Source organism: Dromaius novaehollandiae, chromosome 24 (genome assembly GCF_036370855.1).
Source record: "Dromaius novaehollandiae isolate bDroNov1 chromosome 24, bDroNov1.hap1, whole genome shotgun sequence".
Taxonomy (NCBI): Eukaryota; Metazoa; Chordata; class Aves; order Casuariiformes; family Dromaiidae; genus Dromaius; species Dromaius novaehollandiae.
In genome coordinates, this window is record NC_088121.1 from 5,079,157 (window position 1) to 5,093,182 (window position 14,026).

Here is a 14,026-nt window from a genome sequence, read left to right on the forward strand (position 1 = left end):
CACTTGCCAGAGCAAACAGGAAAATCTGAAATCTCCTGCCTTTACTTTGCAAGGAGGGATCCAATGCACAGAGCAGAGTTCAAGTCACTTAAAGCCTAATTTTGCAAAGATCTCAGAGATCTCAATGGCTGGCCTGACTGCCTGCATGCAAAGATGATTTTGTGTATGTGCTCATGTGTATACATACATTATTGAGATATGTGTGTGTGTGTGTGTGTGTGTGTGTGTATATAAAGGATAGTCAGAATGGGCAGTTATTAAAATGAATGTAAAAACTAAGACCAGAGGCGAATGTCCAACTGTAGATCCCTCCTGGCCAAGCTGGATGCCACAAACATGAAACAAAAGAAGTTAAAAGTGTTTTTTTAATCTCCTCAGTCCAAAGAAGAACAACAGCAAGGGAAGGTGCTAATCAGATGGGGTTTATTTTTAGCCTCAATTTTCTGTGCTCTTTCCTAATGTGGGTTTAGATGTTTACTACTTACATGCCCGAGGCGGTCCTAGGTCCCTTTCTTCCCTGTGCTTTATAACTGTGGAGCCATCCGCTATGCAGATCTCACATCTACAAGACTTCTCTCCAATGCCTGATGGTGGCTGAGGAAGCAGGGAAGAAGGAAAAGAAACTAGCATTTCTCCAAAAGGAAACCAATACAAATAAAATTACAGACAGGAATTTATCAGCATTTGCATCCCTTCTTGGTGTCACAGGTCAATTTAGGTAACTTTAATACTTTGCAGAGAGCAAGAAGCACTGTGTAACCACTACTTCCCCTCCTTGCCATAGAACCTTCATCCATGGTACAAACCTTGGCAGAGGAGCACAAAACTTGAGCCTGGAATAGGTATGGAAAAGCACCGCTTGGAGAGAAGGATTCTTCCCACAGAATCCACCACTGATTCCCAGACATCCATTAACCAAAAACCTGTCCCACTGCTATTGAAATTAATAGCAGAACATTGTTAAAGACAAGCTTACATCTCACAAGAGACCTGGAACTCCCTGCAGAGCAAGGAAAGAAAGGTTGGACTTCTTCCTTGGCCACCTGCAGGGGAAGTGAAGGAGGAAGCACAGAGCCTATAGGAACAGCCTGAATTCTGCCTGTGAGATCTTGCATTCCCTATGGGACAAGATTAGGGAGAGAGTTGAGCATGCAGCTCAAGAGGAGGGCAAGACAAGCCCCAAAGGAAAAAGCAGAGGTCAGTGCAGGAGCATTCAGCCTCTGAATTGGTGTATGGAGATTGCCACAGGAAATGCAAATTTCTACAGTACAACTGGGCTTCCATCTTCTCCTAGGAAGAGCTAGAAGAAAACAAGACTAAACTCTTGTTTTCATGTTCCCTGTGAAGTCATCTCATGGGGAAAGGCAGAGAGAGCAAGAAACTGAAACCAAGCAGTGGTGTCCTGGGCATGGCCCTTGGACTCACCCTGCATATTCAGCTTACCTGCTTTGTTTAAGGCACTGCCAAGGAGTGGAAAAAAAGGAAGGAATAATAGAAGTCTGAAAATTGGGAAAAAAAAACTCATGAAAGGGAACCCTCCCATGCTGGGGGAAGTGGGAAGCAACAAGCAGGAAAAGCACAGCCTTCCCAAGATGCAGGGGAGAGAGCAAGTGATGTCAGAGTGAAGCGTGGACATGAAATACAGCCCTGCAACAGCTGTTTAGCACATTAGCCTGTTGGTGTGCAGGCTCCCATCCAAGGGCTTTCAGGCAGAATCCCAGCCCAGAAAAAGCAGACACACAGATGCAGTGGGCAAGGAGTGAGCCTTTGCAAGTTTTAAAGCAATGTAAATGGCCCTCTTCATTTGGACACAGCCTGGATACAGTTGTGATGGAGAAAGGGAGGGGAGCAGATTCTCTGGTCCCCTTGCTGGATGCTGGAAAGGACAGTAAGGAGAAGGATAATAAGAGTTGCAATACCTTAGGCTTCATCCAAGCCTGCCCACCCGCAAAAGGAGGTTTCATGCATTAAGATGTTCTTGGCGGGTAGTCATGCAGCACTTTTTCTTTTCATTCAGCCCTTTTAATGGTGAAAAGGTTTCCCCAGATGATGGGAAACTATGATACAGAGGACACCTGCACTGACTGGCTCTGATATAACCCTAGAGACTTCCACAAGACAGTGGATGGAGGGTGTCAGTTTGCATGAAGTCAACCAATCTTTCCAACCCCCTCCCACAATGTAAATACCCACTCTGCCCTTTGAGCCTGCATCTACCAAACTTGCGCATTTTTGTGCACACCCTGCAGGGGCAACCAGCTAGCAAAATTATTCCTTGCTGTCTGGAGGCCCTGGGATTGACTTGTTCTGCTCAAAATGCTACTTGAGCTGAAATACCTTTATTTATAAGGGATGCAAATTCTAGAAGGAGCCAAGTATTCAACAACTCGGGTCAAAGCTAAGAGGCCCTTCCGGGTACTTGGTCCATAGAAACAAGCCCCTTGCAGTTAAAATGCAATGCCAAAGTGATGCAGGGGCAACACTTTCTCTGACGTGAAAGGAGACAGTGATAAGATAGGCAGTTCACACCTTCAATCCATCTACAGAATAAGCCTTCCTGTTTTCAGACTCAAGCTCAGGTCAAATTTGGGGCAAATAGCCAAGCCTTGCCTGCAGTCACTTTAGTCTCTAGGGAACAGCGATCTGTAATCCAGGACACAGCCTGCCTCCAAAGCCTGAAGCTCAGATCTCGAAACTGGCAGCAGGAGCACCTCAGACTGATCTCATCTGTTGGGACAAGGATCAAATGGCTCACTTGCTGCATGACCTATAGGGGCAAGTCACTTGACCTTCAGATGCAAGTCAGCCAGCAGAGCTAGAAAAGCAGTTGGGGGAAGGAGAAAAAAAAAAAAAAGAGAGAGAGAGAGAGAAAGTATTGCAGAACCATTTCAAAAACCAGATGCTGAGTTGGAGCAGAGTTTTCTAAGGGACAAATTACCAGCACTGGTAGGATGCAGCTCCCTTGCTCTAGAGCACAATAATGACGTCAGCTCTCTGTATGCCCACCTATTGCCTCCCCACTCTGCTCTGGAAAAACACATCGTTTCTAACACAGATTCAGCAGCAGTTCATACACACATGGTTTGAAGCACATTCAGCAGCCTTTCAGCAAGCAAGGGTCAAACCCAATACTGAGCAAGTTTGAGCCAGCACTGAATACGACAGACCAAACCAAAGAGATTTCTGTTCTTGAGGCTTCTCTGTATTATGGAAATTAGCTACCTACACACTAGGTATTTTACTGGAACCACTTTAACCACCAGACGTTTCTTTACAAGAGCAAGCACTTCTGCGAATGACAGTAGGAGATTACCAAGGGCTGCCTGCCCAGTAAGCTTGCGTGTAGGAAGGGGAGTACCCCTTCAGCGTGCTTTGTCTTTCAGATCCTCCTCAGCGCACATTACACGTCAAAAAGCAGACTCAACTGGGGAGAGGGAGTTTGAAAGGGCAAAGGAGGAGGCAACAATGTGAAAGCTTTTCTCATCACTGTGGCAGGAAATGGAAACACTGCTTTCTGGGCAGGAAGCAGGTACCAGCGAGAGTGAGGGAGCTCCTGGCTGTACTCACTCTGCTGCTGCAGGAGAGCCAAGTGTGAAAAACCTCACCTCACCTGCTTGCGGGTACTTGTGTTGCTGCAGCAAGGTCAGTTTTGCTGGCCATGACATCTGGCCTGACAATAATGAGTCCAGTAATTCTCACAGTGATGCTTCTGCAAGTGGTGCTAACTACACATCTGTACAACAGTGTACAGTTTGGTCCCACAGTGGTAGCAATTTCCTCTAACTGCACGCAATAGCCTGTGGACAGAGCATATAGGGGTAGCTTGCTCCCATTTCAGTCTCCCATCCAGCCACGACTCATTCACGCACAGTCCACAAAAAGGTCTAGAAACTCAGGTGACAAATGTTTTTCAAAGTAACATTTTAAATTGCTCCTGAAGGGCAAGCTACCTCTCATGTCAGGTTCACTGAATTTCAGCTCAGCATTTATGTTGTGGGCCCAGTCTTACTTTTTTGAGGAGTCGTCCCAGTCTTATGTCTCAACAGAAAAAGAAATTGTGGCACTATGCAAGCCTGCACAGCAGCATGAGTCTGGACTAACTGTAGGCACACAGCATGGACATCAATTTGCAGAAGAAGGTGAGGACACAAGGCCAGAGCAGCAGAGAGGCACTTCATGTTTTGTCGTCATTGGGAGATGTGCCATGAGAGGGAGACCATAACAGTTGTTGCACCAGAGGATGATCAGTGGCTGAATTATGCTTGTGGCAACAACACAGGTGAAAGACAAGCAGGGTATAATTCCAGCACAAAAATCAGGAGAGTTAAGGCCTTAATAGAGTTCTATTTGCTCCTTCTCTGGCTAAAGCAGAGTAAGGAAGTCCCTTCACTTCATGCTACAAAGCTCATCTCTTTTCCTCCAAGACTGTTGATAAGGAGATAGGCTGAGTTGGAGATACTTATGAGCAGCCCTGCGTTTATGTTATGATGTTTAATTTGTGGGAGAGGCACATCTACAGTTGTTCTTGGAAATCTGAAGGAAGAAATAAATAAATAATATATGCACCCCACCATCCACCTAGACTTTTCTAGCAGAATTCAAAGAAGAGGCCTAGCAAACAGAGCCCTCCCGTGTCCTTACATTCAAGCCTTTTGTTCACATGCATTCTTGTCTTTTCCAAAATATCTAGCTATAGTAGGAGAAAACATCCAACAAATGTCCAGGTCTGCCCTCAGTTTCATCTCCACAGGCCCAATTGCATTGAATACAGCCCAGAAGCTCCATTCTGCAGCTCACTTGAAGATCAATAACACTGCGTCATCCACGCATCCCCAAAACTACCAGCAAGTTAAATAATCAATGCCCTTCAAACTCCTTCCTTCAGTCTAAACCAAAAGGCACTAAGTGTCCTCTAGCCCCTTCCTACAAATAGCTTGTTACTCTTTATCTTAATACATACTGATACTATGTGGACTTGCTACCTGTCTCTGAAGCCATCCCTGATACAATGACTTTGGATCTTTGGCTAGACCAGGTCTTAATTTCCTCATCACTTAACAGCACTGCATCTCCTCTGCCTGTCATGCAAGCTTTACCAGCACAAGTGCAAAATAGTGCCTTTCCAACCTTAACTAAGCCCTGTCCAGCCTACTAATAAATAGGCTGCTCAAGCTTTTAACAAAGCCTGTATTCCTATTGATATCACTGCTGTTCTGAAAGGTGAAACCTGACTGTACAGCCTGAACTACAGGAAAGGATTGTATGCTTGTTTATTTTATGCCCATACTCTCATCTTATTACTCATGGCCATACTTGGGTACATTTTAATTAGCTTATTTTTTATCTCAAAAGACATGACTGAAAGAATAAAAATGCCTTGAAACATTTTCAAGGTTTTCAACATCTCCAATGATTAAACTATATCCCTGTTCCAGCACAGGGAATTTTATCATGCTTATATTTCCTTTAGATTCATAGTTGCCTTGCTCAGCTGATTAATTCTCCACCTTTCTTTCTGAATATTCAGTGAATTGTTTCATGTCCAAGTGCTCTGGATTCTTCTAGACAGATACTGACTTTTTTTTTTGATCCCTGCCACTCATCACTTCAGGAAACAGAAGAAAAGAGATGAGAAAAGTTAGAGGGCTATCAGCTGTCTATATTGTCCCCCTGCAAATTCAGGACTGGAAGGAAAAAAAAAAAAAAAAACACACACACACAAGTAATGAAAGAGTGAAAGCTGAAAAAAGGTGGAAAAAGAATTAAAGATAGAAAAAAAATTGTTAATGCCAGACTAATTCATTCTGAAACAGTCAATACCAGCAGCCTCTCAATACCTGTTCTGCTGCTCAGTGTTATCTTCAAGTATCTACGCGCACTATTGTGAATCTTTTCAAAGCAAGTTCAACGGCCGGTGTTTTGATTTGCAGTTCTTTACTACATTCTCCCAAAGAAGCCCACAGTTTACAATATTCTGGGATGGACGGATATATGGGGAGTTTATCTGCTTCCCTTATGTTTTGTGCCATAGGGGACACACACCAGTGGCGCACACACTGCTTTCCTCCTAGACTCTAATGAAACCTGATTTGTGATCTAACATGAGAGAAAAGAGAGTAGCCCAGAATGTCAGCAGCCTCCAAATTACTGTTTTCTAATCTCACAGAGCCTGCATGATAAATGTGCCCAAAAGGCCATGCTGTGCCCAGGCTTCTCACCCTGGGCAATTTGCCAAACATTGTCAAGCACAAGCAGATTGTTGCGGCAGGCATAGGATGCGGGAAGCATCCTGACCTGTCTGCCCTGTTTTTTTCACTTGCTTTGAGGAACTCATGGCCAGTGCAAAGTATGATACCTGATGAATCAACAGGGCTTGAAATACGATCAGTGTGCCACTGGGATGTGATGTTGACAATCCCACTGCTACAGTGGAGAACAGCCACTGCTTCCAGCTTTGCGTTTCATGAAACCTGTGGCCTAGAAAATGTAACATTAAGTTGAGACTCCTGCCTATCCTCTGTGCTTAGGACCCAAGAGAACAGCCTGGCTTGTGACACAGGCAGTCTGGCTTTCACTTTACCAAAACAGAAGTGCTCAGCAAGAGCTAAAACTTAAGAGACTTACTCATGGGATGGCATCATTACAGCAGAAGAGCTTGTGCTGAGGGCATGGCAAAGATGGAGCGACAGCTGTGCCAGAAGGGCAAGGCGGATGCTGGAAGACCACAAACACAGAGGCTGTGTTTCCTACAAAGAGAGTAAGGAGAGGCCTGGAGAGAGCAAGAGAGACAGTCTCCTCCGGTAGGGCATGCAGAGCAGGGTAGGAAGCCACAATCTGAATGTCATCTCTGTTTGTGCAAGTCAGATGTTGGACTGCGATCCTCAGGGCTTGGCTGAGGGCCCACAGCAGCCATTATTCACCACTTCCACTGAAACTGTGATGAGCGTTAGTGCTCCAGGAAGGTGAAAGAACATAGGAGAGAGGAGAGGAAGGGGCAGAGAGATGGGATGATATGCCTAGAAAATCTCCTTTCAGATGGGATATCAAAATAGGATGTCCCAACCCCTTAGCAAAGTCATCCAAGTAGGACTAATAGTTTCTTATCACTCTTTCTTTAGGCTCCCAAGAAAGCCTAAAAACTGAAAACAAAGTACATAAAAAACCAAAACAAAAAACAAAACAAGAAAGGCATCAGCAACTACAGCAAAAGGAAAAGGAGGGTGGGGTATTCTACTTAGTGTTGACAGCAGATATTCAGTGCTGTTTGAACTTCATTGGTGGTATGGTCTGACATTTCCAATGCTCTTGACACAGGCATTGGCTCCAGGGGTGAGACCATCTGCATCTCCGTTTTGTTAGGATTGCTTCCACGCAGAAGGCCGGGAAAGGGAGACAGATTTCACCAGAATTGCCTTCTAAAATTCCCACCTTCTGTCCTGCCCCACCTCTTGCCAAGGAGAAGGGATGGGAGAGCTAACGTGACTCCTAATTCTAGCCCCATTTTGCTGCTTTTTAGTACTATCCAGCAGATGCATCCCAGCAGCATTCAGATGTAAATGCCTTAATCCTAGTCGAAGAAACAGCACTTCATCCAGCAGCTGACTCTCAGCCTATCTGTCAGGGGAAGCAGGGACACAGCAAAGGTGGGAACATCTCTATTAAAGACTTGACTGGGGTAAATGACTAGGGACCAAACTGTAGTAAACAACCTTAGCTGGGTGGCAAAATTGACTGGAAGCCCCCAAAACATCCTTTCCATTTCATAGCTAAACTTTACTGCCTGTTAACACTGTGACATTTCAATGTTTTTTGCTAACATTGATGAGCAATTAGCTCAAGCCATAAAGTCTGGATTTGAAGATGAATGCCTCCCTAAGAATACATGTTTCTGAAGGACTAGAGCCTAGAGGCCACGTACTTCCTCAGTATGAATTTCACAAGTAGATCACAGTGATTGTCCCCATTTTAGAGATTAAACAACACATGCAGAGTTAAGAGAAGCAAGAGGAGGAGCCTGCAACAGAAATGGGACCGCAGGTCTGATGCCTCCTTAGAAGTGTATGTCCAAAATCCTAGAAAATGGTGGCATTCAGGTCATAATCACTGCCACTGAACAAGGCCAGCTGGTTTTCTCTGTCAGAACATTTTCAGAGAATGCCTACTGCATTAAGCATTGCACCATAATCTTGAGGCTGGCAGCACACCACCCTGGTTGTTATGCAAGAGCAATTGTCCATGTAAAACATCCATTAAATCCATACTTTGTGTCCATCACTGGGGAGTTGACTGCTTTTAATGCTCAAATAGTGTGGTCATCTATGAGACAACGCATTGCCGCCACCAAAGCCAACTGCCAGCTCTTTTATTTAATCATAACTCTTCAGTTCTGACCTCCTTTTCACACCTGCAAGAGGAAGGACATATTTGGGGTACAAGCACTGGCAGTTTGATACCCTAGTCTGCAGGAGACACTTTGGAAAGCTTAGCTTTGGGCTGTATTGCCATTCCCCTTCATGAACCTGTGTCATTCTTATTTCTCTATGCCTCAGTCTCCCTTGAAGCCTTCACTTCCTTCACACTTGAGGACTTAGTTCCAAGGACTCCTTTGAGACCACTGTTTTCAAAACTTCCCTGATGGACAAAATATGATAAGCCATGTGTCTCTATCACTGCTTCAGTTGGCAAAGAAAAAACTATACTCCTGTTCTACTTCCAGAGATGGGCCACTGAAACCCAAGAACACTGGCAGAGCCCTTGCCAAAGCCCATACCCTTATTCAGAACCAGAACATGAGATTATCTCTATTACCTGTGCAGAGTCACATCTCACACCATAGAATCTGCAAACCCACCTGGAACTCCTTGCTGCAGATGGGAGAGTATCATGTCTTAGTGGATGGTGCAGGAAAACCTATAATCTTGTCCTCGAGTGGAATCAGTGGAGGGGGAAGAGGATTAAAGCAGAGAGGCAGAGAACTCCTTCTATCCCCTCTCTGTGCCAGTAACATTGCTTTTGGATCCTCACTGTGCTGCTGGTGTTTATTGCCTCCTGTTCCCTCTTCAGCAAAGCTCCTGCCATGCCCGACAAGCTACTCCACCATGCGTAACTAGCATGCAGCAGCAGTAATTGAGCATTCAGGGGCTGGGAGCTGCCCGTAAATTGCTGGGGTGGAAACTGGGAAGGGAGGCACAAGCTAACACAGTCCTTACTGGGAAAAATCTGCATTTTATTTTATTGAAAAATATCTTGCATGCCTAGAGCCAGAAGCTCTGCTCTACAGACATGCTAATTACCCGGGAATCACTTAGCAGGGCCTGCTAATGCCTGCTTCTCTTTGAGAGGAACAAACAGAGGGCTTTTTATTTGTGTCTTGTTTTTTTTTTTCTTTACTCTTCCCTTTTCATTCTGGCTGTCAAAGCAGATCTGCCCGAACCTCCCTCTTGCCAGAACAGCAAGCAGAAAATTGCAGCAGGACTTTCCTGAAACACTCTGTGGGTGGAACATGCATAACTTCATTCTACCCACGGGGCAAAAAAACCCACATTCACAACATGCAATCTGGAGCTATATCAGCCATACTGACAGGACAGCACTCCAGCCTCTCCATGTTGCTAATGCACTGCACAAACCAAACACTTCAAGCACTAACCCATCCAGACCGTGCGCACACACCCTTTCCTTCTCCCTTTCCCTCTTTGATCCTCAATAAAATCTTCCTCCCTCATTGCGCATGCTCACTTCATCCCCTTCTCATCCTCAGGTTCCCTGACTCTTTTTTCCACTTCTTTCCAAACACACTCCCATTCACCCTTATGTCTTGCTCCTGGCAGACCCAACTCTGCAGTCTCACCACTACAGTTCTCCTTGCTCCATCTTACATTTCCATATACCACATCCCATAAAGCTCCTCTTTACACTCTTTTACATTCCTTCTCGCATTGCTTTTCACTTCACACATCATTCAGACCCCAATCTCTTCAGGTTCCTACCAATCAACTGTGCCATACCCTGTTTACAAGCCTTCCCCATTATGCTCCAATCGATTGTCCTAATTAACCACTCTCACACACACTTCCCCATTTTTCCCCTCACTAACTGACTGTCTTCTCCTACAGGTACCATTTACCTCATACAAGCCCAGTTAGCCTCTCCTGCACATGGCTCAGGCTTACAGGGCCTAACCATCACTGTCCCTGACTTAAAACTATTGGCTACTATATCAGTTGTAGAAGCTCTCAGCCACCCAGAAACCTGTAGGATATATTTGTGAAATCACCCAGATTTGAGATAGCCAAAGTAATCATATGCAATCTCTTGATGCAGTTGTTCTGCCAGCCAAGAGGCCTGCAAATGATAGGAGTTGAGACAGAAGCACCTATCCATCCCACATGTTTTTTCACAAACCATCAAAAGTTGACCAGAAAATGAATGGAGGAAGGCAGAAAATATTTCTATTTCTCCTCTTTACTTGTAAGGATACTTTTCCTTTCTCCTAGACTCCTAAGGAATGGTGATCTCACTACATTTTCATTGTCAGCTCTTCTACTCACACACACATTCATACCCCAAGACTCTCCCAACATATTTTAACTTCGGCCAATATTGTACCAAAACCAAATAAGCCATTTTTTCAAATTCACCAAAGCGTATCACTATGGGAGCAAGCTTCAGACCAGACGTCTGAGGTTCGTGGAGGTGGAGAGAGAGAAAAGGCAGAGAGGGAAGAAAGGGGAAACAGAAAATTGTCTTGAGGCCCAAGTCCCAGACTGGGAACCAGAACCCCCAAACTCTTCTCCCAGCATTGACAGCAATTCACTGCATGGTTTCAGGCAAACTTTTTCAATTTGCTGCACTCCTCTTTCCCTATCTAAAATGACAACGAGCATCACTCCTGCCTAAGGGAGAATGAAGGTTAGTATTTGGAAAGTGCTCCAGCACATTTTTCAAAATATTATTAGCAGTTCTGTCCCTGATGCCTTGCGGGAAAACCATGGCCAAGTAATATATGGGAATTGAACATTCCCAAGAAATATTAAGACTAACTTACTTGCTGTAGTTGGCTTACCTACTATCTGCTGATACTTGAAGTGATACACATATGGAGATAGATGCACTAGACTTCTATACTGTTTGATGACACCCAGAGACTGTGCACATACACATTCATAAAACATCAGAGCTGAACCTCGTTTCTAGCTGTTTGCCCATTCTCCATAGTGTCTTTTCTGCTTATCTTTTTGCTTGATTTCCTAGGCCAAAAATTCACCTGCAACACATTGACAAGACTTGGGACAAAGACAAAACAGAGGGAGAGGAAGAGGAGGAGACCTTTTACACACACATGTCCATGGGCTGCACACCAGCTGGAGGTGTTTTATGGTAGCGAGTTCATGGTAGAATTTCCTTGCTTGGTTGGGGAACCAGCACTGAAGGAAGCAGGCTCTGATAAGAGCTCTAGCTCCCTCGCAAAAGGTTATTTACATTTTACAGAAGCAAGAGTGATGCCCGTTTCACAGCACTGATGCCATGCCTATTCCACCACTAAACACCACCCTGCCTAACCACCACAGGGGAAACAAACGTTCTTTCTCCATCTCAGTTAACACAAAGGAGAGGTGCTGCTAAAGAGAGAGAAATGAAGCACAGGGCATAGAAATCCAGCCCATCTCTTCCTGTAGCAAAGACTCAAGAGTCCTTTCAATAGCCAATGTCCATGCTCTCCTGTCAGGTGTGAGGGATGCCTCCTGGGAGGCCTTTTAAGAGGCATGGCCTTTGAGCCACCCGAGCAGGATGCTGACTGAGGTGGTCACAGAAAGAGAAGGAGCAAGACCTGCTTCAGGCACCACAACACCTTCGAAGCAGCCCGCTTCCGCTGAGCCCAGGCAGGCTGGCTCCTTGGGACATTCCCCAGCCCCACAGATGCACACTGACAAGCCCCTTCCCCCAAGGGCAAGCAGACTGATAGGCACTGGGAATGGTGCTGGAGGAAAACAGGGGCCAGCAGTATATTTCTGAGAAGCTCAGAGAAGAAAAGGCAAGTGAGGGAGAAAAGAAGCACCTGACAGATTCCAATAGCAGGCGGCAACAAAACAGAAAAAGAAAGGAGCTGAGTGAGATGTTTTGTGGACTACTGCTGATTCCGGGGAGTCTTGCCCTATTTTCTTTTATTTTCCACTCCCAGCCTCCAGCAATCTTGGTTTCAGTCACAGACTTTCCCCCTTCCCCCCAACCCACCCCCAGGGAGGATTCTCAGCCATGGCTGGGGGGGCAACCCAAACTGTCACACAAACAAGAGGTTTCTCTGATAACTGCCTCTCTCTGTAGTTTTCCTCTTTGACATGCATGTTCCATTCAGAGAAACCCCCTCTCCCCTCCCACGCTCTCACCCGAGCCATCTGGTTACGGTTTGCACCGTGACGTGCTTCCTCTGTGGTTTATTTGCTTTTTTTAGCCAAACCCGAGAGAGAGAGAGAAATACCCTGTTTGCTTTGGGGATGAACCACCCACCCCCCACACACACATTTGCTTTATTTATTAGGGAGGTTTTGTGTGGTGGGTTGGGGGAAGGTTGGTTTTTGTTCCTCCCCCCCCCCCCCCCCCCCCGCCATGAAGCTAATAATTGGACTCCTTACAGCATCTGCTATAGATTATGAAATGCTTTATGAGGCTGTTGATTTTGAGAAACCTTGTCAGGTGATGATAAGGCAATGTGATCTAGTAGTTTGAGTGGGAGGGAGGCTGGGGAGGGAGCAGTGGGAGCACCTGGCATCCACAGTCACTGTAACTAGCCCTTGCCTCAGCGTCCCCATCCCCACTGCAGAAACAGGACTAACAGGACACAGGAGCACTGGTGACGGACTGGCTTCTGTAAAGTGCTTCAAACATAATGCATTCTATGGATGCTAAATATCTTTAGCGTTTACACCCCGAAATACTTAATAGGTACAGAATATCAAAGACTCCCAACTCCCCATGGCCGCAGGCCAGCAATAGTCATGGATTTGAAGGCTGAAGGGGATCCTGATGTTTGCTTTCCCAGTCCAGTTTAGCATGAGAGATGAAGCTGAGTGTTGAACCCACAGAGGTGCCTTTCCAGGCTCCTGAAGTGAGCACAGCTGGGAAGAGGACCTAAGCTTCCTACCTCACAGCACCATATTCAGTTCTTCAGACTATGCTGCATTTTACAGCAATTTAAAAATTGCCTTGTCCTGGGTTTTGACAGCTGACTTCTGCAATAACTAAACATTCCTACTCAGTTTGTACTCCAAGCCTCTGCTCTAACACAGCCACCTATTTCTCCAGAAACAACACAGATACTGTCGGTCTTCAGTTAAATATGTTTATGGCTTATATAGTCATTTACTGAAAGCCCTCCTCTTCCCTGGTTTCCCTCACCTATACAAGGCCCTCATGACGAGGAAGAAACTCCTCCCCATGGGATAAATTCTCACACAGCACAGTTGACTTCACCATCTATGTGGAAGCTGGTCTCACAGCCCAATGCGTTTCAGTGAAGGAATGCAGGAGCCTCTCAGCCTTCCCTAGTCCACTCAGTGACTGGCTTCATCATTACCAGCAAGCATTTCAAACCTTACCTGGGTCATGGCCGCTTCACCACACGTGTGCATGTGCGCGCGCAACCCATTAATCCTCTTTACTCCAGACTTGATTTAATTTATCATTAGGTCTGGATGAGTAATTTTATCCTGCAACACAATTCAAGGTGATAGATGAGACCATGAGCAGGTGATAGCCCAGGCTTGACTCCCCCCCTTGCTCCCCCTCCTGAGAAAGAGCACAGTCTACCAGGTTGTGTGAAGAGATTTACTGCTGCTTCAAAGCGGGGCTTCCACTGGGGAGAGCAAGAAACAGAGATTTCAGCTCCTGTGAAAGCCTGGAAAGGGGGGCTGCAAGACTTGCTGAGCTAAAGCCCAAGCAGAATGACTAGGATCCAGGGAACAGCAAATCAGAGCACCCGCTTTCTCTTCCCGTTTTTCTCCCGTCACCCCTTTTGGACTGATTAACT

The 14,026-nt window shown here is 45.7% G+C and overlaps 1 protein-coding gene across 2 annotated transcripts in view; it reads right to left on the reverse strand.

Moving 5' to 3' along the window:
* The window catches only part of SAMD11 (sterile alpha motif domain containing 11), a 201,076-nt gene extending 200,483 nt beyond the window's left edge, over positions 1-593 (reverse strand). The window contains exon 1 of one of the 2 annotated variants that reach the window (XM_026100617.2): positions 486-593. The gene's annotated coding sequence lies outside the window, so the exon portion shown is untranslated. The remainder of the gene's footprint in view (positions 1-485) is intronic. The other variant, XM_064525517.1, reaches the window with a different exon arrangement.
* Between the last annotated feature and the right edge of the window lie 13,433 nt (positions 594-14,026).